At 40.2% G+C, this 25,306-nt stretch overlaps 1 long non-coding RNA gene across 5 annotated transcripts; it reads right to left on the bottom strand.

The window, feature by feature from the left end:
- Window positions 1-1,286: 1,286 nt before the first annotated feature.
- Window positions 1,287-25,306, bottom strand: LOC112039447 (uncharacterized). 5 transcript variants are annotated; one of them, XR_010625190.1, is made up of 5 exons: window positions 24,997-25,306; window positions 24,007-24,168; window positions 23,905-23,948; window positions 8,930-9,113; window positions 1,287-1,758 (listed from the first exon to the last, which is right to left on the bottom strand). It is a non-coding gene; the product is annotated as an uncharacterized LOC112039447 (long non-coding RNA). The 5 variants fall into 5 exon arrangements; XR_010625188.1 differs by lacking the exon at window positions 1,287-1,758 and adding an exon at window positions 4,086-8,831; XR_010625189.1 differs by lacking the exon at window positions 1,287-1,758 and adding an exon at window positions 4,086-8,821.

Raw genomic sequence — 25,306 nt, 5'->3', positions numbered from 1 at the left:
TGACAATCATCCACCAGAGAGTTATAAGTCTCCCTTGTATCTTTGTTCATATCTTCATTAATAAACCATTGAAATGGTTGAATTGTGGAAAAACAAATCGCTAAACATAATAAAAAAATAAGTATTAAAGAACTCCAGCTGGTTATGTACACAAATGCAGGAGACATGTGGAAACCCTTAACATTATTCATACTGCAGTAAGAGAGAAACTTAAAACACACACACTTTCTGTCTTTTTCTGTGTTTTTAAACAAGTACGGTCCATTATCCATATTTAGATAGATGGACTAGGATCCCAATTCCTTATTTATTTTCTTTGACTGCATTGTCTTTGCAACCAAGAAGGTAAATCAACCTAACTTAAATCTTGATCTTTAATTTAGATGTTCTATTCATAAGATTTATTTGGTGAATTATAAGAGCACTTTGGCAAGAGCTTTGTAGCTCAGTGGCATGGCATAGTCTACTATCCTTTAGTAGGAGAACTAGGTTTGAATCTCCTCTCCCCAATTATCGAATTATAAAAAATAAAAAAAAAACACTTTTCTCCTTCCCATGACATATTTTTTAGGACATGGGACCTCTTTGGACCCACCCTTGGGGAGTAAACCACAAATACACGACCTCACCCACCAGAACTATATATCAGGAAAACTCCTAGTGGAGAATCAAGAACGCTCATCCTATGACTTACTTAAAAATTAATTCAGTTTCAGTCCCTCTTTAAAATCTGGAAGAAATTGAAATTCATTTTCTACTCTCTCTATCCAGCTGTTAGGTGGAATAGAATAAATACGCACATGACATGAACAAATAATAATAATAATAATAATACCTCCAGTCCTGATTTTGTTACCTTTCAATTTTCATTTACTCGATCCTTCAATATCTACTACTAAGTCTGTCTAAGCATCTGAAAGATAAGTGGAACCTCTTATTTAAGAAGACTAATACGTCTGTCTAACCACCTGAAACTGAAAGATAAGTGGGGCCTCTTATTTAAGACTTGCATTTGGACCTAATACTAATAGCTTATCTCCATGAAAGCTACCAAATCCTAGGCCTAGCAATTGGGACAGGGACACGATGCTATCTCAGAACGCTCCTTTCTTATTCTTAATAAATAAAATAAAGAGTCTTATTACATACCCAAATAAAATAAAAAAAAAAAAAAAAAAAAAAAAAAAAAAAGAGAATATATAATGAATAAATAGAGAGAACGAATAAAGAAGAAGATAGGATAAGATGGGAAACCTTTCTTGGCCAGCGGTGTCCCAAATCTGGGCTTTGACAATGTTGTCGTCGACACGGATGCTGCGAGTGGCGAATTCGACACCGATGGTGGACTTGGACTCGAGGCTGAACTCGTTCTTTGTGAAGCGAGACAACAGGTTCGATTTGCCTACACCTGAGTCTCCTATTAGTACCACCTTAAACAGGTAGTCGTAGTCGTCTTCTGCTCTGTAAGCCGCCATCTTTATCTATTTCTATTTCACACTCTCTGTCTGTCTGTCTGAATATTATCCAACAAACTCGGATCGGATCAATATTATTCCACTACCATTATGCTCTATGTTACGTTTGATCTTGAGAGAGAGAGAGAGAGTTCAAATGAATTTGGGAATTGCAAACGATTTCAGAGACCAACGTTACGTTTCGCATTAGCAACACGTATGCCCATATCACCTCATTTTATTTGTATGTAGCTTTCTTTGGGCTTGGGCTTGGACTTGTGGCTCTTCTTCTAGACTTGTGCAACTGATATGGGTTCAGATTGTGAGTTTTTTTTTTTTTTTTTTTTTTTTTTGGGGGTCAAATTACATTTTAAAATTTATAATTTGAGGTTATTTGGATTTTAAATTATGAATTTTCAGAATTTAAATTTTACTTTATGAATTTTTTAGGAAGTGTTTGAATTTTACACTCTAAAATTTTAGAATTTAAATTTTACTCCCTAAAATTCAAAAATGTTTAGATTTTACTGCTTAAAGTTTGAAAATGTATTTCGATTTTATGTCCTAAAGTTTTAGAATTTGAAAATGTAAAATCCAAATACCCCTGAACTTTAGGGGATTAAATCTAAATTCTGAAATTTTAGGGTAAAAATCCAAACACTCCCAAATTATAGGGGTATAGTTTGCAATTTAACCTCTCTTTTTTCTTTTCTTTTTTAGAGAAGGAACTATATTCAAATTAAACCTCACAATATATATATATATATACCTAGGGGGATTAGCAGTCTCCAAGAAGTTTCCGTCTCCAAGACCCTTAACCCTATCCATTCCAAAACTCTTTCTTCTACATATTTAAATGGTCACAATCAAGCAAAAAACCTTGATCCATCTGATCTCACCAGTCCTCTCACAATTGATGATCCTTTTGGTCCAATTCACTTCCAAAGGTCATCACAATATTCTATCCCACACATTTATCATAAAAGTATTTGCTCCATAACATTGCATGATTTTAACCATACACCTATCATGGCAACTCTCTTAATGGGAAATCTTTAAATAGACATATATGTAAAATTCATTCTTAGTCATGTGACGATTTATTTAAGTCTTGTTTTAATAAGTTTATGATTTGCATTAACTAATTTGCATAATATTTATTAAAAAAAAAAATAGTTTTTAATGGTTTTTATGTTAAATCATAAATGTATGACAAAATATATCAAATAAATAAATAAATGTATGAATAAAAGCTAAAAGCTAAAAGCTAGCCAAATTATTAAAAAAAAAATTATAATAAAAAAAAACTAGTTTTGTTAAATTTAACAAAAAAAAAAAAAATTAAACTGATACAAAAACATTAAAAGCTAAAAGCTAGCCAAATTATTAAAAAAAAAAATTATAATAAAAAAAAACTAGTTTTGTTAAATTTAACAAAAAAAAAAAAAATTAAACTGATACAAAAACAAAATGTAAAAAACTATTTGGCTTTTCCCAAACAGACCCTCTAATTTAAAATCATCCTTGAGAATGGTGTTTAAAATGCAATTTACATGTTATATTACGAATTTCTTTGTCTAAATACAAATTACCATTTATATTACGAATTACTTTAACAACTGTGGGTATACAAAAACTGGCCCCCGAGGAGTTCTCCGCAGATTACCACTACGACTATTCAAACAACCTATATATAAGTAAACAACAAGGGATAAAAACTCCACAATGGGAAACTCAAGCAACTGATTTCTTTGACCTCAAATGTTACAATTTCTATCTAGATATTACAATAGGTAACTCTCCCATTCCCGCAGTGTTACCCTTACTCTCTCTCTCTCTGTGATTGATTTTTCTTCTATGTATTCCCTATTCTTTTTTGCATCCCTTGCCTTTTGCCTTTCCCTCCCCTTTTATAGCTTCAGTCCTTACTTTTATCACTACAGCTATCATGTTGCTTGCCAAAGTCTCAAGGATATTTTCCTTAACTTTATTAGTTTCCTCCCTACCTTTATCCTGGAACTCTAACTTTTGGGGGTTGTTTGTACTGTTCAAGCTGTCTTATTTGTATTTAATGCGGTAGAGATTAGGTAAGAATCCCATCATTAATGCAAAGGCAAAGATCTTCTACCTTATTGCATGTTCCAGAAGTTTCCCATGGTTCCAGGCATCTCCTGGAAACCACACGTGGACAATTCGTGCAGTATCCTTCGGATAAGACTAGTTCTTTACTTCTCCACGGGAACCACCTTCCTGCGTTGCCTTCTTCTTCCGTAGTACTTGGGATGGACTAGTTGCTTTTCCTTCACAACCCATTGCTCCTTGGGCCTTCCTTGTAGCGTATAAGATGGGCCCAACTCATTTCCGGTGGCCCAACTACTTTTTGGGCCCCAGGACTGGATGGGGACTCTTCCATTCCCCACAACGGCATTAAAAAAAAAATTAATAATACAAATCTACAACCATCATTTAATACTAGCTTGTAATTTCATGCATATACATAGATATACTTAAAATATTTACATTAAGATGCACAATATAATTTTTACATATATTATTTAAATATTATTATAATTTACATATATTTTTTTATATTTTTTTTTTAACTCTTTAAAAAGTCTTGCAAGAATATTATTAGGTAGAAAATGTAAATTGTTTATTTTTTTAAAAAAAAATTTATGTTCATTAATTCTAGACTTTTTGGTTGTTGCATGCAATAACTCACTTAGATGGATATTTATGATGTGGTTCCACATTTGACTCCAAAATTGAGAAATAAAACCCTCTTTAAAAATAAATAATTTAAGACACGTGACGCAAAATTAGACTTCAATTGTAAAATCTAATTGAATTTTCTCTAGGCTTTACCTATTAATATATATATATATATAGATTCCTTGTGGAATGTGGATACATATTTGACCCATAAGCTGTTGAGAGGGTATACATCAAACCTCTCATTTGTTGGTCTAATTTTTAGGTCACTACAACAAAAGCACCCCAGCCAACCCTCAGTATCCCTAGAAAAAGGAAGACCAAGAACTATAGTGACCCAAACTCTACTCTTAATGCAAAGCCCTCAGGTTGATCCCTGGCAATAACACTCAGGTGGCTACAAAACCACAACTGTAACAGATGAACATAGCAACCTAGCCTACCCCTATCAGTCTCTCAACACAAAGACAAAGGACCTAATGGTCTCAGAAAGTAGAGTAGGAATGAAAGAGGTACCATGAGGTAGGGCACTCACCAGAGAGAGAACGACAAAGTTGACAACTCTTGACGATGAAGGAAACAGCATCGCACCAAAGAAGGCCACCAGGAAGGCCTGACGCCGATAGGATGTCCACCACTCCTCTAAGTCCACAAGTCATCTCGGTAACTAACAGGACACTCCAATAAGTGGAACCGATCATACAAAAAATTGAAGGACATGCTCCTTACTATCCCGCTGCCATACCAAGTCAGCGCCTCCACAATGGGCCTCTTGAAGCCCAACAGATAAGTTAATCTTGCGGTAGCGTGGTAGCACTGGTGGAACAAAAATAGTGCTTAGAGGGGTAGAAAGAGAAAGAAAACGATCATACTCCTCCAAGGTGGGCACTAGATCAACATCCCTAATGGTGACACATCTCAAGACGGGATCCCAACAAGAAGTAATGACCTCCAACAAATGCCAATTTAGTGTGCTGTGAAGAAGAGCAATGACATCTCCAAAAGTTGCCGGATAAATGCCCGATCACTGCTAGAAAAGGAGCTCAATCACCTCATAAGCTTCGTCTCATAATAAGACTCACTCTCAAGCTCGACCAATGTGTCATAGAAGTGAGCACCAAGAGCATCCATGAATGGATCCAACTGAATCTGATGAGAATCTATGCAAAAAATGATGAAAAATAGTGTTTTCTACACGTTTTGGGTGAAGAAAAGGGTAGAAAAAGACCCCAAAAAATCGCAGACTAGAATGAGCTGAAACTAGGCTAAACCCAACTTTTATGCATGAAAATCAAGGCAGCGCACCTTGTAGGGCCACCAGTGCACCTACAATGGCCACTGACCCTCGGGACATATGCCGGGGTTTTTCAACCCCCTAGGCACAAACCCACATGTACTTTGACCACTACCCCCCTGTTTGGGATGTTTGTGACTACCTTGGAGCAAAGATTCTTCTGTTTTAGCACCCGTCGTAGCGTGCAGTCGACCCGACAGTGAACCGAGTTGTCAGAAATTTTCTCTCATGCATCCAAAACTGCACAAATCCTACACTGGGGCAGTTTATCTTTGTGTGTCTCGGTCAACACTTCCAAACATCTTGAACCTCATTTTTCTAAGCTCGGTTCACCTAGTTTAAGGGTCAGTTTAGCCCTGGTAATCAAAGCTCACAATAGAAGGGCACTAGAACCCATTCTCAACCATCTAGTAGCTTTTTTTAGCTTATTTGGAGGACAGAGTGAGTCGTTTCTCATGATGTTGCCCCAAGAAACCTGTCTTTGAATTGATAGCCGGCCCAGGCAATAACAAGAGCAATCAGTGCATACTACCTCATAATGTGTCTAAGAAGATTTCGTTCAGAATGTTCACATTCATTACTAGCATTTGGTATGGTTTATGAAGTCAAGGCCATTTTTAGCCAATCTGCAAGCTTGGAACCCCGCAAAACCCTAAACTGGGGTAGTTTATTTCACATAGTCTCTCCATTCTCTCTCTCCCCTAGCAGGACGGTCATTGTCAAAATCCATTAATAAACCCGTGAAACTACGATGCAATACAAATGAGTATGACACAAGCTAGTTTAAAACCACCATCTATGATAAAAATGTGATAGTGCATACATACAGCAGCAACCCTTTGAAAGGCGACACCCAGAATTATACATGTAAGTCCTACCTAGAGGCATTGTTTCTTGCATACGTTAGCAACCCTTTTAAAGGCAACATCCAGAATCATACATATAAGTCCTACCCAAAGGCATTGTTTCATACATACATCAACAGCCCTTCTAAAGGCGACATCCAAAATCATACATGTGAGTCCTACCCAGAGGCATTTTTTCATGCATACATCAACAGCCCTTTTAAAGGCGGCCTTCAAAATTATACATGTAAGTCCTACCTAGAGGCATTGTTTCTTGTATACGTTAGCAACCCTTTTAAAGGCAACATCCAGAATCATACATGTAAGTCCTACCTAGAGGCATTATTTCTCACACAAATCGACAGCCCTCTCAAAGGCTATTTTTCTATTGTGGTACAGCAGCCCTTTCAAAGGTGATTTTTCTATGGTTATACATATAAGTCCTACCCAGAGGCATTGTTTCATGCATACGTCAACCGCCTTTTTAACAGTGACATCCAGAATTGTACATATAAGTCCTAACCAGAGGCATTGGCTTTCATACACATCAGCAACCCTCTCAAAGGCGACTTCCTAGAATTGTGCATGTAAGTCGTAATCAGAGGCATTGCTTTTCACATATGTCGGCAGCCCTCTCAAAGGCACTTTTCCTAAAGTCATACATAAACCCTTTCAAAGGTGACTTCCTAGAACTATGCATGTAAGTCCTAATCAGAGGCATTATTTTTCACATATATTGGTAGCCCTCTCAAAGGCACTTTTCCTAAAGTCATACATCAGCCATTTCAAAGGCAGTTTCCAGAACCATACATGTAAGTCCTAACAAGAGGCATTGTTTCATACATACATGTCTAGGCCTATCAAGAGGTGATACACAATATACATACATAACTGGCCCACCATGGGGCAATGTCTACAAGATACATGAAGAATACATACATGCCTACGCAGGGGCTACATCATGCTACAACAGAAAGCTAACCCTACTGAGAATCATCATCCCTAAAAAAATGGTCACATCATTATCATCATCATCATCATCATCGCCATCGCCTGTAAGGGGGTCAGTGGAGGGACCTACTTCACCTGAAATGCCTGAAGTGTACCCTGGGTCTTGAGGAGGCCATGGAGCCTGAGTAAAAGAACCTCAACCGCCCGGCGGACCTGGCGAAGCTTGCATGCACTCTGTCTCGCCTGGTGGAATAATCGGCCCCCAACCCGGCATGTGAGGTGAAGGTGGAATATAGGCCCGAAGTGCCCACAGCTCCCCTATCAAGACCCTGGCAAACCATGAAGCATGACTTGCTCACTCTGAAGCTGGCTCTACTCTCTCTCTCTCTCTCTCTCTCTCTCTCTCTCTCTCTCTCTCTCTGTCTGTAGTACGGGCCTCTCTATTCGTCTGCCAAAACTCCCTCTCCCAAGCTAATGCCCTAGTAGTCTCCTCCTACATGTGCACCTCCCTAGAGGTAGTAGCAGTCTCAAGCTTTGTCACGTTGGCCTACAAAGCCTCTACACGCAATCTCCACTCAGCTCCAGAAGCTACCTGAGTACAAACAAAGCCTCCTAGCACTCTACCTCCGCTCATAAGAACATCTCCAATGATAGGCACCGTAGAGGACTCTACGAACCAAGCAGCATAATCCCTGCTAGTATCCATGTATGCATCAAAAGAACCCGTCACGTAAGTTGGTTGTCCATGACAATGGACTTAAATGACAAGTCGAGAGGAGGTGGATCTCTAGGTACCTAAAAAACCAACATGACCTGATGGAAGGTCCTCTCTGCCAAAAAGAACTCCCAACTCAATAGGGCCCAAAACTAGTGTCGTACCCTCGACTAGCCTATGGGAACAATAAGCTCCAGTCTCCCCAACAGTGAGCCATAATGAGGACGAACCACTATCTCATCCTAGGTGACGTAATCTAAAGCCACAGAGATAGTAACCGGCTGCACTAGGACAACCCTAGTAATCGTGCAGAGAGACCAAGCATAGGCTCGAGGATACACTGTTGCCGACAAACCCAAGAACCGTGGTTGCAAAGCTGGGATATACTTATACGCCCATCATGTCAAAATCTGCCAACACCCCTCTAGGCCCCTGAAATCCTGCTATAAAGCTCGCCTAAGGAAAGAGATGAAAAATCCGTAAGTGATGGACCCCCAGTCATATCTCCTAACGTTGAAGACTACTTTCATGGTCCACAGCAGCTAGCAGGATAATACCGATCGGCTGTTGCTAAATAAGCACCCGTGTCTGTAGTCAATGGGAAAGGGATGCCCAAGAGCTCACAGACCATCTCAAAGCTCATGTTATCAATTGGAATTAGGTATCCACCGAATCTAATTCCCAAGATGGTCTTCCAGTCAAGAGGGAGAACTACATACTCCCCCGCAACTCAAATGAAAGGTGCTTGTCTCGGCATGAAACTGCCGCACCAAAGCCTCCCAAATCCTGTGCCTCATCATATATAGAGGAATCCTTAGAAAATCCTCGAATCCTTACTCTCTTAGGAAATCTGTATAGCACTGGTGGGTTCCAGGATCAGACAGCAGTCGATGAAAGGTGGACTAAGCACCCCAAAAAAAATAAATAAATAGATAAAAAAAAAAAAAATACAGCATACCTATCCCTTCCGCGCCTGGGCAGAAGAATGATCCTTTAGCCCGCACTGAAGGTGAGTGTCTCTAATACCGCCGTCTATCGCTCCAATATAAGTATCAGCCCTGGCCTAACGTGGCGGAATCTTGGCCTCAAACCACACCTTCTGTAGCCCGGATAGATCTCTTCTTCCCTAGATAAATCAACCTCTATATGAAAAATGAAGTCATCAGCTGGTGTCTCTGTTAGAAAAACACATGTTTGTATCGCATACAAAACATACGCAATGGAAAATTAACGGATCTACTTCATTCGCAATTGATAACATATACTATGTGAATTTCAAAATATAAGAAAAAGAAAGTGTACCTTGGTGCCATGAAATTTAAAACCAAATATTAGAAGTACTTGAAAACACTCTTAATCTTCACTTTAATTCCACTTGTGCCCAAGAAGTGTGGTCTCTTAATCAGTTTATATGTGTGTGTGTGTGTGTGTGTTCAAGGGAGAATAATAGTGTCTAACACTCACATACACACCATTTCATTCTATTACAAAATTTTATATATTTCTTTCCTTATAACTGATAATCTAATTGGGCTTGCCCTTTAGGCTATTCCAATTGAGTTTTAATATGTGGCTTGGAGTGGGACCAAAAAGGAACAAATAAGACACTAGCTCTAATAGGCCTTAGGCTTTTTTGTCAACTCTTGACAAGTACAAAGTTACCATTAATTATATTTAATACCACTATATAAATATAATTGTACTCTAGGTCTTGTTCATAAATTACATCCCAGGACTTTATTATACATACAACCCTTTCATAAAATATTTGTAATAATACAAAGTCATGAATGTAGGCTGCCACTTTGAAGATTATTATATCTTAATCATTGAGTACCCGGTTTAATCCTTTAAGTTATTTATCATATATTTATGAAATCTAATTTCATAAATATACACTTTAGTAACTCCTTCCTAAAGTAGTTAGGCCTAACATTCAGAATAACTAAACTCGTTAAACTTATCTCAATAGAACATTTTATATCTTCATTAAGAGATTATGAATTCCATCTTGAGAATATATGTTCCGTCAACACTAAATGTGACTGTCCAACATACTTAGGTTTTGATCGTTACTTTAAATCTCACTCCTGATATATCAAAGCGAACTACACTTCATGATCAGGTTCATTATTCTCTCAAGATTAAAAGTTGATGTAAATAGAAGCTATGAGATTTATTATTCATTTGATAGTCATTAGGAGAATAATAAATCTCACAGTGGTCCAGTTTAATATATTTTAACTCTTAAAACATATCAACATATCAACTAGAAGTCTCCACTTCCATGATCAAGACAAATCATTTTAGTTGATATGTTATTGTGCGCGCCAAAGATGAGGCTATTGGGCTGAGATCTCACTTGGGCTCACAATTTATTTGAATGGTGGGTTTAGATTTCCTACTTTGGGTCGTTCTTGACACAAAGACTCAATGAGATCACTTTTTTCTCTCTCTACATCGCTGCCATCTTCCTTCACTTTCCTTCTACTCTTTGTTTCTTTCTCTCTTTTTTCAAAACCTTCCAACCCCTTCCTCTTTTCCAACTTCTCTTATTTATAGCATTCCGATTAGTGGGGTGCTATGAATACTTTTGCAGTTGGTGTAATGTGAGGTCCAATATCATCAACCATAAATGGGTGGTTAGGTGGGAGTGGGATGAAGTGAGAGTGGCTTTGGAACTTGGCTCCCACTCCTGTAGACATGTCCGGTTACGACGCTTCTGGGTACTGCTGGGCACGTTAGTGATGGGATTTTCAGATGTTATTCTTCCCTTATTATCCGGTAATGGTCCCTTGAGCAAAGATTGAGTGATGAAACCCGAGCTTACAATCCGTGTGGGCCTAGGCTAGTATCCCAAGTAAAAGGAGATGGGAACCATGGGCCTCACTGTTGCGTTAGAACTTAAGGCCCAAATGTGCCTGGGCATCACAAGTTCATACATTAGCCCCTCCCCTTGATTCATGCCCGGTAAACGGGCAGAATCAAGGAGCTCGACAGGCATACTCGTTTGAAAAGGTCAACAAGCATAAGCTAGGGCGGTTCCAAAAACCCATTAATGCGCCATTAAAAGACATGCTGTTTCGGCCCGTTTGGTTCAGCCATCATCATCACCTGACGGTTCGCGAACCGAAGAGGCGCGTGTGTCACTTGGCACCCGTGTGAATTCCTCATTAATTGAGCCTCATTATTGTTGATTAGGCACTGTTTTGTCTTCCTTAGCCTCTATAAATAGTTCGTTCCAAATCACTTCTCCATTTTTTAACTCTCCTCTCTCTGAATTTTCTCTCTGCCGAGCATTCATCTGCGCACCTACTCGTCTGCCCAGAGCCCCGTTTTCTTCCCTAGATCCCAAAGTAAGTCTCCTACCTCTTCCTCTTACTTCAGCATCTTTCTTCGAGTTTCTTCCTTCAATTTTAGACTCTAGGATAAGGTTTGCTTATCTTCAAAACACTGCGGCATCCTTAGCCACCTTTAGGCAGAAGTTTGATATTCCTAATAATGTGGAGGTGGCGTATTGCCACGAGAGCGAATTCGACCTCCACAGAGAGGAACAAACTGCCTTCTTTCCTCTGATGGCAATCCTAGAGGGTGGGGTTAGATTTCCCGTGGACCCCCTCTTACTTGACACACTTAGGTACTATGGGCTATGCCCTGACCAACTCCCTCCCAACTTTTATCGGGTAGTTAATTGCATTAGTAGGTTGAACCATACATTCACTTTACAATTAAACTATCATGATATAAACTACATGTACAGCTTGTGTGGGAACAAGAACACAAACTATTATTTAAAGGTTAGAGATAAGTGGGTACGGCTGATATCATGCCTACCTGACTCTAATAGAAATTCTGCCGGGGAGTACGTCCAGGTGCGTGGCAACTGGTTTGTCGAGGATATTCTCCCTCGGACAAAGTTTAGCTATAAAATCGATTGTAACCTTAGGCTACAAAATCACTCAATATCTTTTTATTGAAGGTGAATTTTGACAAATCTATTATTGGATTGCATCTTCTTCTTATATCCTCCATGTTTGCAAAATTTCAAGAAAATTAAAGATCAATAGCTATGTCATCCATAAATTTTTAAATTGCAAGTTTTTGTAATTTAAAATTATGCATAAAATATAAGATTATAGATTATATAGTAAATGATATCTGATTGACACAAAAATTGACATGTGCATTAAGAGCATAAAGAACATGTAATTCAATGGTTAGATTTTTTAATATGCAATAATATTTATTTTATTGGTGAGTTTGTAGCTTAAGGCTACAACCAATTTTGTAGCTAAACTTTGTCCTTCCCCCTCCCCTCTCTCGTCGCAAAGTGGGTTCGTACTGACTCCTAACCTTACTGTCTTTGTTTGATAGTTGTTTTATTTACCTGAATTTCGATGTGCCTACATATATATTCATCGTTTCTTCACTCGTTTTGCCTCATTTATTTATTATTTTTCTCCTCTTTTTTACAGACGGTAGAGTGTTTACCCCAGACATTATAGTAGTTCACGTGAGGGATCTAAACTTCGTACTCAAATCCCAGATATTCATTCACTAGGATAGGCAGCTCCGAGCGTCCCAGAACCAGTCTACTCCACCTGGCAACCCTTCAAGCAAGCACTTTTGGTAGACAGCACACTCCTGTCTTGCATTGACGTTCGGCACGCGAATTTTCTGCTGCCGAACTTTACAGTGGGAGAAGCTCGGGAACAAGGCAGGCGATACACCTATTCGGACGAGCTCGCCCCATTACAAGACAAATCGGTGGAGCGCGTGTCCCGGTGCCTCTGAGAACTTGCTCACACTCTTGTTGAGGAAGAAGCTCTCGTTCAAGAGGCTCCCGCTTAACCCAAAGGCCCAGTTAATCCCGAGCCTCCCGTGCTTGTTACCAAGCAAGTGACCATCAATAATACCGACCTTTCCGATATAGAATCCGACCGTAGTGCAAATATGGTGACCCGAAAAACCCTGACCATTGACCGTTTTGTGGCCGGGGCACAGCAAGCGACGCAACAGTAACCACCACAAGGCCAAGGCTAGACGCCTCCTCCCCCACCTCCTTCCCAAATAGAATGAACCCGAAAGAGGCAACACATCAGCGAGCAGACCTCCACTAAGCTGGGAGATGCCATAACCCGAGTCCCCCGACAACCATCCAAGGGCATTGGCATACAGGAGCCATAGGCCCAAACCGGGGTAGGCGCAGTGTCCTCCTTTAAGGCAGCTCAGCCGTGGCAGCCTAAATTTTTCTTGGACGGTGAACCACTCCTCGAGACTGCCAGTGTACAGGATTGGGAGAAAGGTGAAGGGGGTCGTGTTGCCCAGAGCTTAGCACACGGGTTTCTCTTGCCCGAGGATGTGCTCGCTTACGAGTAGGGGATGGAGGAGTCCATGGGGAGAAGGCTGCAGTGGTTCACTGTCGCAGTAATCCCTCACTCACTAGCTTCCTACCAGTCTCTGTATGCCTTTATTGCTATTTATTGCTGTTAGCAACGTGTATACATATGCATACTTATTTTTAATCTTCTGTCGTACTAACACTCGAGGTTTCATTAGGCGGCCCAGCTGGCCCACATTATTGATAGTCGTATGAAGGAACTTTTCGAGGATGCCAACCGAGAAAGGGCGGCCAAGGAGACAGCCACCAAGGCAGCGAAAGAGAAGGCAAAGGCCATTGAAAGCTAAGGCGCTGGCAGAAAAAGGTGCGCAGAGCTGTTAGTGAAGCAGAATGAGACAGACGTCAAATTAGCAGAGGCAGAAAATCTGAATGTTGCTCATGCTAAAGAGCTTGCTGATATGAGAGTGGCGTTGGGGGTTGCCTAAGAAAAATGGTACCATAAAGGGTTCTCCGATGCGGAAAACTCTGTGGACCTAGTCGTGAACCAAGCTCGGAAGCTGGGTTTTGAAGCTAGTTAGTTTGCTGCCTTGCAGGCCATGGGGGTTCCCAAAGATTCTCTTCTGGGACCTCGGCCAAATACCTTTCCCCAACTTTACTTCAGTTGCACAGAACGCCCCCAACGCCCATTGACGTAGAAGACACGACAAGCTTGAGGGAACTGGTGGAACAGATAAACGCCCATGTGGAAATGGATGATGCGGAAGTCACCAGTGTCCCTAGCCCTACTGATCAGCACTGTGAGGATGTAGCTCAGAACACTGCCGACCAACAGCCAACCGACCTTGCTGCCCAAACGAGAACAGATTAACTTATACGCCATACAAGACTGCTACTATTTTCTTTTAGTTTATGTTTTTACTACGTTTCCCTTTTTCTACTTAAGTTGCTATGTCATCAGGCTGTGGTGGCTAAAAAATCATTACTTCGTCTTGTTTTGACTTTTACATGGTCACCGGGCTATGGTGACAAGACAACGGTTTCATTTTCATGTGTTTCTTTTACTTATGTGTTGCTTATTCGTTGAACGCTCACCTTTATTATTTTCATGAAGGCTTACTTTTACGTTATCTTTCTTGCCATGTTTTTCTATTTTTCGTGCATGAATGATTTCCTAATGTTGGTTTCAATCTTTAGCCCTTGTTTTTAGAATACTTTCAACTAGCCTAGTGACAGTAATAGAATTGAGTAGTAGGTTTCTGTCTTCGGGACAGTTTTTTTTTTTTTTTCATTTTTTAAATATTAAGGTTCTTGCCTGCCGGATGATAGCGACCGAACCGAGCACGAATCTCTATCCTTAGGATATTTAGACTAAGGTTTCTTCGTGTCCGGTGATGAGTATCGAATCGGAGACAGGTTTCTGCCCTTAGGAAATTTGGACTAAGGTTTCTTCCTGTCCGGTGATGAGTATCGAACTGGAGACAGGTTTCTGCCCTTAGGAAATTTGGACTAAGGTTTCTTCCTGTCCAGTGATGGATATTGAACTAGGGACAAGTTTCTATCCTTAGGAAATTTTGACTAAGGTTTCTTCCTGTTCGGTGATGAGTATCGAATCGAGGACAGGTTTCTATCCTTAGGAAAATTTTTTCACAAAGTTTCCGGTCACTCGGTAGTGGTGATCGAATGAGGACCAACGATAGAATTAAGTATACGTGTGTTGGCAATTATTACCATCGTCATTAGTAATACACATCTGGCAACTTCCTTATAGCGTGTATCAGGACTAGCACTAACTTTTCAAAAGGCAAATACCATCTCAACATCAACCAAAGTCTTACTGATGTAATACACGGGCTACTGCACTCCTCAATCGCTAACCAGCACGACACTTACGGTCTTCCCCAGGCTCCGGTGCTGTTAGCGTGGGCGCTTTCATCAAGTACTCCTTCAAATCCCGAAAAGTTCTATCACATTCCTCATTCCACTGAAACCATTTCCATTTCTTCAAAAGTTGATAGAACGGCCGGCAGCGATTAGTGAATTTGGAAATGAGTCGATTCAGGGCAGCCAGCATTCCTGTTAACACTTACACCTCATTCAGGTTGCTTGGAGGCTTCAGTCGTTTCACGGCTTCTATTTGATCTGGGTTCACCTCTATTCCACGGTTAGTGATTAGATATCCTAGGAACTTGCCAGCCCCCACACCAAAAGCACATTTCTCAGCATTAAGGCATAACTTATGCTGCCGAAGAATCTCAATCACCCCTCCGAGATCCTCTATATGCTACCCCTCCTGCTTACTCTTCACCACCATGTCATCGATGTACACTTCTACCGTTCATCCTATTTTATCCCAGAACATCCTCGTCATCATTTGTTGGTAGGTGGCCCTGGTATTCTTTAAACCGAAAGGCATTACAACGTAAAGATAATTGGCATTCGGGGAGATGAATGCCGTCTTTTCTTGGTCCTTAGAAGCCAGGGCAATCTGGTGATACTCCTGAAAGGCGTCCAAGAAACTCATCCTTGAGTGCCCGTATGGGGCGTCTACTAACTGGTCAATCTTTGGCATGGAAAACAGGTCTTTCGGACAGGCCCGATTCAAGTTTGTAAAATCTACGCAAACCCTCCACTTGCCACTCTTCTTCTTCACTACTACGGTATTCGCCAACCATTCCGAGAAGTAAATTTCCCTTATTGCCCCTGCCTTCTTCAGCCTTCAAACTTTCGCCTTTACTGCTTCAACATGCTCTCTGGTTGATCTCCTTGGCTCCTGCTTCTTAGGAGCAAACGTGGGGTCTACATTAAGTCTATGAATGATGAATTTAGGATCCACTCCTAGCACCTCATATAGGCTCCACACAAACACATTCACATTCTATATGAGGAACAACATCTTTACCTTATCCTGATCCTTCATGCCCTCTCCTACTTGGAAGTACTTGTCTATGTCCGATAATATTCTTACCTTCACCATGTCCTTGGCAGCCTTGCCCCCTTCTGCAAATCCCGTAACTGCTATAAAGGGGTCCCCTGTGACGGGTCCTTTTGCTCGACCTGATCCCCCTAGCCGGTTCGCCCTTTTTCCCAATTGACTATGGTGACCAAGCATTGTCTGGCTGTTTGCTGGCTTCCCTGTACTACCACAATGCAATGCTCGGTAGGAAATTTGAGTTTCACATGCAGGGTGGACGGTACAACCCCCATTGCGTGGATCCACGGCCTTCCTAGTATCGTTGTGTATGGGGAGAACGAAGCGACCACTATAAACTTTACTACCACCTCTCTACCTTCCATATTCACGGGCAGGGAAACTTGCCCCTCGGGGACTACCAATCTACCATCGAACCCGACCAAAGGTGTTGTATACTCAGAAAGATCCTCGTTCTTCAACCCAAGCCCCCTAAATAAATTCGGATACATTACATCAGCCCCGCTTCCGTGGTCTATCATTACTCTCTTCACTAGGAAGCCACTTATCCAGGCAAAGACTATTAAGGCGTTGTCATGCGGTTGAATCGTTCCTTCCAAATTGCCATCACCAAAAGCAATAGGTTCTCAGGCGAGTTTTAGCCTTTTTTTGGATAGTTGCATATCCAAGTTACCTCAACCGGCACTACTTTTAACACCCCTTTCTTTCTTGTCGCTGCGAGTTTCCTCGGAAGAGCATGGATAACCTCAATTATCCCGAGAGGGAGTGGGAGAGGGTTGCCCCTTTGTGGAGCACCTTGCCTCATTCCTCGGTCCCCTATGTCTACCACAAATTCCTTTAAGTGCCCCGCCTTGGCCAGTTATCCAAGATGGTCTCTCAACACTCGACACTGCTCTGTAGTATGGCCCTTTTCTTTATGGTAAGTGCAATACAAGTTCTGATTCCTCCTAGAAGGGTCACTACCCATCCTGTTCAGCCACCTAAAGTATGGCTCATGTTTAATCTTGTCAATAATCCTATGCACTAGCTTCTTAAACATCATATTTACCTCCCCTGTTGGCGCTTTTAGCTCTTGAATCCTCAAATCCCCCTGGTTCCTCAGTTGAAAGCCACCCTACCAAGGACGATTTCCCATTGGTGCTTTGTCTTTGTTTTGTAGCCAGTCATCTTCCAGCCGTTTGTATTCTTCAATGTGCCTCATCATCTACCTCATATCCTCAAGAGGCTTCTTAGTTAGTGATTCCCTCAGCCCGGAATCCTTAGGCAATCCCATTCTAAAAGTGCTCGTAGCAATCTTCTTATTCCCTCCGCCGATCTTGTTGTAAAGCTCCCAGTACCAGCCAGCATAACTATGAAAGGTTTCCCCTACCCTCATTTTCATGGACAGCAATGTGTCTACCAGTTGTGGCACCCGGCTACAAGTTACAAACCGGATTTCGAACTCCTGTATCAGCTCGGCAAAGTTGTGGATAGAGCCTTTCCATAATCCATTATACCATCTCAGAGCGGTAAGGCCAAAGCTTGAAGGAAAAACTTTACATATCAGTAAGTCATTGTGGGTATGCAGAGACATCATTTAGATATAGTGACTGACGTGCTCTACCAGGCCAGTGTTCCCATCGTAAGAGTTGAACGAAAGGCGCGTGAATCTATCTAGCATTGGGGCCTGCTCGATGTCAACCAAAAAAAGAGACCTAGCAGCTCTACGTAATGCATAGCTCATCGTATCCATGGCCACATTATGGGGCCGTTGCTCTTTTGGGGAATCTGAACCTCGGTCTGCATACTTTCGTGACAGGGAACAGTCTCGACGTTAATGGGATTCCTGCAAATGCGAATGTTCCCTTTCGTCGACGAGATTCCCGTGAACAAGAACGTTTTCGGCAGTGGTTGGATCTAGATTAATTGGATCCCGTCTCGTGATGATCTTCCTCGGTATTGGATCTTCTTTCTCAGTTGTCTCCATCCCTTCTACGGTGCCTGTTCTCTGCTTCCAACTCCAAATCTCTCACTAACCCGCGCAGTCGCTTAAGCTCTTAATCCCTTTCGTCGAGTTGCCTGTGCCCTGAAGCAATGGATACCGTTCACTGCGTTTGGTATGACCCTTCTTCGAGGCCGGACCTCTCTTCCTCCCGTTCGTGATTCCTATCTTCGCGCCTCTTTTGCCTCCGTTCTCGCTCGGAGGATTCCTGAGAAGATCCCATTGAACTATTTTTAGCATCACTCCCAGAACGTCTCCCAGACATCCTTTCGTGTGTAAGTCTCGGCTGAACCACGGCTTTGTAGAAGATCCCTACAGACGGTGTCAATTATGCTCGCCAAAGATGAGGCTATTGGGCTGAGATCTCACTTGGGCTCACAATTTATTTGTATGGTGGGTTTGGATTTCCTACTTTGGGTCGTTCTTGATATAGAAACTCAATGAGATCACTTTTCTCTCTCTTTACGTTATTGCCCTCTTCCTTCACTTTCCTTTTACTCTTTGTTTCTTTCTCTCTTTTCTCAAAACCTTCCAACCCCCTCCTTTTCTCCAACTTCTCTTATTTATAGCATTCCGATTAGTGGGGTGCTATGAATACTTTTGCAGTTAGTGTAATGTGAGGTCCAATATCATCAGCCATAAGTGGGTGGTTAGGTGGGAGTGGGATGAAGTGAGAGTGGCTTTGGAACTTGGCTCCCATTCCAGCAAACATGTCCGGCTATGACGCTTCTAGGTACTGCCGAGCACGTTAGTGATGGGATGTTCGAACGTTATTCTTCCTTTATTGTCCAGTAATGGTCCCCTGAGCAAAGATTGAGTGATGAAACCCAGGATTACAATCCATGTGGGCCTAGGCTGGGATTCCAAGTAAAGGGAGATGGGAACCATGGGCCTCACTGTTGCATTAGAACTTAGGGCCCAAATGTGCCTGGGCATTACAGGTCCATACAGTTATAGTCTTTATAGATGAAATATCCAATTTCATCACTGACTATGAACTAAAATTCTGAGTTTACAAAGAACTTGTGATTTATATCTCTTGTGACTAAATCACATACTATGCATCTCATGGACTATATAATAATGTCCAAATATTCATGTTACCATTGTTTTAGATAATAATAAAACTACTTTAATAATCACAACATTAAGTCATACATAATATCATATATAACATCATTCAATAGGATTTAAGGGCACTAATCCTAATAGTCTCTCCTTCGGAAGCCCTTCTCCCTGTAGCCGGCCCGCGTCGTGAGGAAGCCCCATTGGAAATAGTGCAAGACTCAAATAAAACACTAACTGTCTTGGTTGAGCACCATCTCTTGGATCGAGTCTCTATAGGGATCCCACTAGTGGGCCTGATGTCATCACTCTCGTGGTCAAAATGGCTCTGCAGAATCTGGGCTGCCTGCTTTCCAACCGAAACCGAAACCATCTCATCATCAGAAGAAGCATCCCCATGGAATGTAGCATAAACAGGGGCCTTCCCCTGGTCTCTTTTAGAACTCGCCCTCCGAGACATAATTTACAAAACAACCAGAAATTCAGACACAAGTGGTAAGCCCATGAAACAAATGGCAATATAGATGAACTAACACTCTTTCCTAAACATGTTGTGCAGGTTCATGTCAAGCATATGTTCTCACAAGAAAGCAGATTCTTACAAGAGTCCTTCAGTGGGTGATAGTAGCCGTGTCGTATGATCACATCCTACAGCGGGTTATAGCGATCGTGCCATACGCTCGCATCTTGTTTAGAGGCTATCTAGAGGCCATGTCGTACGTCTCTATAATGGGTGATAGCGGCATTGTATGCTCACATCCTACAGTGGGTGATAGTGGCCGTGCCGTATGCTAACATCCTACAGTGGGTTATAGCGGCCGTGCTGTACACTTGCATCTTATTTGAAGGCTATCTAGTGGCCATGTTGTACGTCTCTACATTAGGTGATACTAGTCGTGCCGTATGCTCACATCCCATTTTGAGGTTATAGCAACCATGTCGTCACCTCGCATCATACAGTTATCAAGCTCCTAAAGAGGTTTCAAGTTCCTGATCTATAATGGGTGATAGCGGCCATGCCGTATACTCACATCCTATCTTGGGGTTATAGCGACCGTGTCTTATGCCTCACATCACACATTTATCAAGTTCCTAAAAAAGCTCCGAGTTCCTGATCTACAGTGGGTGATAGCGGCCGTGCCGTATGCTCACATCCTATCTTGAGGTTATAGCAACCGTGTCGTATGCCTTGCATCACAGTTATCAAGTTCCTAAAAAAGTTCCGAGTTCCTGATCTACAGTGGGTGATAGCGGCCATGCCGTATGCACACATACCATCTTGTAGTTATAACGACTGTGTTGTACGCCTCACATCACAGAGTTATCAAGTTCCTAAAGAAGTTCCGAGTTCCTGATCTACAATGGGTTATAGCAGTTGTGCCGTATGCTCACATCCCATCTTGAGGATAATTAGCGGCCATCTCATATGCCTCGTCGTCACACAGCTATCAAGTTCCTAAAAAAGTTTTTCAAGTTCTTGGTCTACAGTGGGTTATAGTGGTCGTGCCGTACACTCACATCCTATTCCGATGCTAACTAGTGGTCGTGCCATACATCTCACTGTTTCCAGTATTCCCGACTACCAAGTAAGTCCCTTTACCTATACCCCACATTTTATTTTCAGCATTTAAATTCCTACATACTTGCACATCCATATAACACAGTCAAAAAGAAAAAAAATATATGCATGGCATAAATCATGGCAAAAATATATGCTTATGAAAATTCCAAAAATAAAATAAGTACTAGCATGCATCCCTAGTAGTATTGCTACTAACATTTTGCAAAAAAAAGAAGAGAAAAAGAAAAATAGACACTGACCTCAAGTGCAAAAAAAGACTGAAGCAGCAGACTAAAGCTAAAATGCTGGACCCACTAAGTTCGTAGTCACTCCAAAGAATTTTTCAGAGGTGAGAAGTCAAAGGAAAAAGTGAAATGAGGTCAAAATGAGCCCAAAGGGGGGGTAATATAGGCCTTTGGATGGCTTGGCTGCCCGGCGCACCTTCTTGGGCCGCTGGGTCAGCCTAGCGCACCTTGAAGGGCTACCAGTCAATATTGACCAAGTCAACATTGACCGATTGACCCAGTCAAACTTCCCAAAAAAAAAACATTTTCCACTCCTAGAGCTCAGAGGTAAGTCCAGGAAATATTTTAAAAGCAGCTGTGGCAGGTTAGTCCAGTCAGATAAAATTCAGTTCCGATCCGTGAGTACTCTCTACATATAATTTGGGGGTGATAAAATTCGAAATCACGTTCTTTATTTGACACCTCTCATTGCACTCGAGATGTTAAATAAAGAAGGGGCAGCTGTTGATACCGTATTTTGTCTGCCTTCGACTTGCGTGCCAGACCCTAAAAAATTTTTAAAAAAAATCATTTTCTCTCTATGAGGCCACAAGAACATCCAGAATGACGTGGCACAACCCGTTCGAACACTAGAGCACCCAAAGTGCCTTTTTCAGTCAAAATGACCAAAATGCCCCTAGTCAACCTTGGGTCGACCGAAGGTCAAATATGGTCAAAATCCTCACAAAACAACATTTTTCATGGTTTTATATCAAACCCGAGTTTCTCAGATATTTTTGGCAACTTTGACCAAGTTTGACCCGAAGTTGAATCCTAGCGGGTCTAGAAACCTTAATTTTGACCTCGCCGTTAGAACAAATTGAAACCAACGCCATTGTGAAGATTATCAAATTCTCAGTCCAACGACTATTCATGGGTCTAAATCAAAGTTAGAACGGCCGAGATATCATGAAAACCGAGTTAACGCACCGGTCGATGCACCACTAACTTCTGGGAGCCATAACTTTTAATTTGACCGTTAGATTTTCAAGTTCCATACCTTTTTAGAAATTGGAAGTCAAGATCTTTCTAGGAGTGTCAAGATCAACCCCATTTGAGAGGCTTCATAAGTGGCAGCCTTTGAAGGGCCGCTGCCTCGTAAAGCGTGCTGGGGCTATAAAAGGCCCCAGGCACCCCTAGACCAAAAAAAAAAAAAAAAGATTTTTCTGGGTCTTGCTCTCTGCCTGGACATTTTCTACACATTTTTCTTCTCTCTCAAACACAAAAAACACATCAAAGCCTCTTGACAAAAAATACAAGGTATTGTTCTTATACCCAATCTTCTTCTCATTGGTTCTACACCCTGGATTTAGGGTTTAGGGGTGTGCATATAGCTTTTTAGGTACTGCACTTTAATAGCCTAAATCCTAATATCCTACAATTCTTTTATTGTTTCTAAATTCTAAGGCTTTTGGCCTGTTTGGTAAGTGATTCTAAACAACAGTTTTCAGTGTTTAAACACTAAAAATTGTGGGCAAAAAAAAAAAAAAAGTGTTTGTAGGAGTGTTTGAGTCACAATTCTCAATTTAAGGTGTTTAAACACTATATTTAGAAAAACTCTCCATACTAATTTTTAGTTTTCAAGTAATATTATTCAATGACATTTTTATAAATATTTAAAAAAGTGTGGAACTCACTTAATTAGACAACATCAGCAACAACTCTCTCTCCGTCTCTCACGCTGGCCAAGAAAAGTGCTTCTCTATTACTTTTTTTTTTTGCTAAATCTCTTTCTCTACTATTATAGATGCATCCATTCTCATATACTTGCATATCATTTAGTATTATTTTATTAAATCTATTGTATTTATTTATACAATATTTTTGCATTTGTTTTGTAATGTGTTAAATTGTTGAGAAATTTTTATATGGTTATGGAAATATTTTTCTTTGTTGAGTGGATTATTTTTATATGATTGTAATATGTTGGATTATTGTATTTATCTCAAAAAAAATGCATATGACAAATATTTCTTCTTTTTTTTCTTTTTTCTTTTTTTGGCGAAGTTTCAAAATATAAACATACTAGTCGCTAACCCGTGCGATGCACGGGAAAACTATTGTGTATAAAGATGTAAACTATTCTTTTTCTCTTCCTCTTTGATTTTACATTAGGATGGAGTCTTATAGTTCCTATCCTTGATATGAAATATTAATCTTGATATGAAACATTAATTTACATAATGAAAAATAGAAATCAATCTTAAGTTTGAAGTGTTTTTTGCTACAACTAAACTTACAAAGAATCAAACTAAAACCCTCAATTATGGGAAACTCAACTAAGGCCTTAATGGCTTAATGCTGCCTCAAACTTGACATTACTACAAAATACACAAGCATTTCTTTCAAGCCAAACATAATAAACCACCACCGCAGACCTATCAATTTTTCTTATGGTGCTTTTCAAACTTCTAGCTTTCAACACTTTTAATTATACAAATATAATATTTATTTATAAAGTAAAGAAAAAACAAAGATCAGAAACCTTTTAATTTGATTTTGGGTAGAAATAAACTCAAAGACCCATCCGCACGATTTAATTCTCCTTTTCTTTTGGTTACAAATAGATTGGTGCTCTTCCCAATCATTAAAAAAAAAAAAAAAATTATTTCACGTTACAAAGGTGGAGAAAATTAATCATCATTCTAAAAATCTTTCTATATTAAATTTTCTCACTATAGATATAGATTTGCAACACATGCAATAATTCTAAAATTGAAAATCCATCATCAAATTGAAGTTGAAACTGCCCATGAATCATATATTTCGTACCTTGAATGTTTAATCATGAACCTGGCTTTCTGCCCTCCTTGTACCTGAAATGAACTTGTATTTAACCATCAACATATATATATATATATATATATAATATACCTCTTGTGTCTCTTATAAAAGAATCCCATATTAATTAACAACAGTAGATTAAGTTGATCAACTCTTTCTCAATCAGTTGGGTCGAGAGGTGGATAGTCTTGGACCTTACATTCATCACCGCATCTACAACCGTTGAAGCATCCCGGCCATTTCAAGTAGTAGCTTTTAAGGAATTAGAAAAAAGTAACTTTAAGTACATATTATACAATCAAAAACTGAACCAACGAACAAAACAGAGGACCATTAACCCCTCAAGCCTCACCAAAACATAGCAAAGCAAATGAAGTAGACAGATACATAATAAATTATTACAAACAGATACATACTAAATTATTACAAAGGCTTTTTTGCCTAAAAACTCATACTTCATTTAAAAATAAATAAAACACAAAAACAACAACAATAACAAAGAAGCAGGACAGACGCAATAAAGAGAGCAACAATCACACAATTAAAATAGGCCAACATTGCTGGTTAACAACGCCTTTGTTAACATAGTCCGTAAAAGTTGGTAGCCTTTAATAGAACAATTTTCCTCAACCAACATGCAAACATGATATTGCAAATTCCATCGAAAGCAAATTCATCCACGGCCCTTGGGATTTGAAAAATAGTAAATTCATGTAAATAATTTAGTCTATATATATATAGTCAAATACGTATTATTCGACAACAATAGATTTCAATTTCATTGAGACATTTTGTCAAACACTTAGGGTTGGCCTATTTTCACAAAGGATATCAATTCTTACATCATTCTCTCAACCATTATACCAGCAAAACATGAGAAAGAGAAAGAATTACAGAGAGAAAAAGCAAGAAAGCTGGTAAATTTGTCAAACAAAATTGGATTTTGAATAACATATGAAAGACTTTGTATGTTTTGAATAAAAGGAAGATCGTCTATATATAAAATAAAATAAAAAAGAGAATAATCAAATAAGATACCCAAATTGGATTGCAAACATATATTATTAAATAGAAACTCACCTGGAGAGGAAACAGATTTTGAATGAAGGGTATCGATTCATGTTGATGGGCTGGCCTTTCTTTACAAACGATATTGGTTTAAACGACAGAAGAAAGCTTGGAATGAAGGTAAAGAAGGTAAAAAGACTGGAGGCAGGGGAACATGTATGCAAAGAGAGGCATGAAGGAAATTGTGTGTTTGAAGAAGGAGATGGGACTTCGTGAAGAAGAAGAGAGGGAGTTTGATGAGTCTGTGTTACTGTGTTTGCGTTTATGGGGGAAGAGTGTTTTTTAATCGGGTTTTGGTTTTGGGGTGAAGGAAATTTTCGGG

Source organism: Quercus suber, unplaced genomic scaffold (assembly GCF_002906115.3).
Source record: "Quercus suber isolate HL8 unplaced genomic scaffold, Cork oak 2.0 scaffold_542, whole genome shotgun sequence".
NCBI classification, from domain to species: Eukaryota; Viridiplantae; Streptophyta; class Magnoliopsida; order Fagales; family Fagaceae; genus Quercus; species Quercus suber.
The sequence above is the reverse complement of the archived record's forward strand: the minus strand, read 5'-3'. Positions and strand labels throughout refer to the sequence as shown.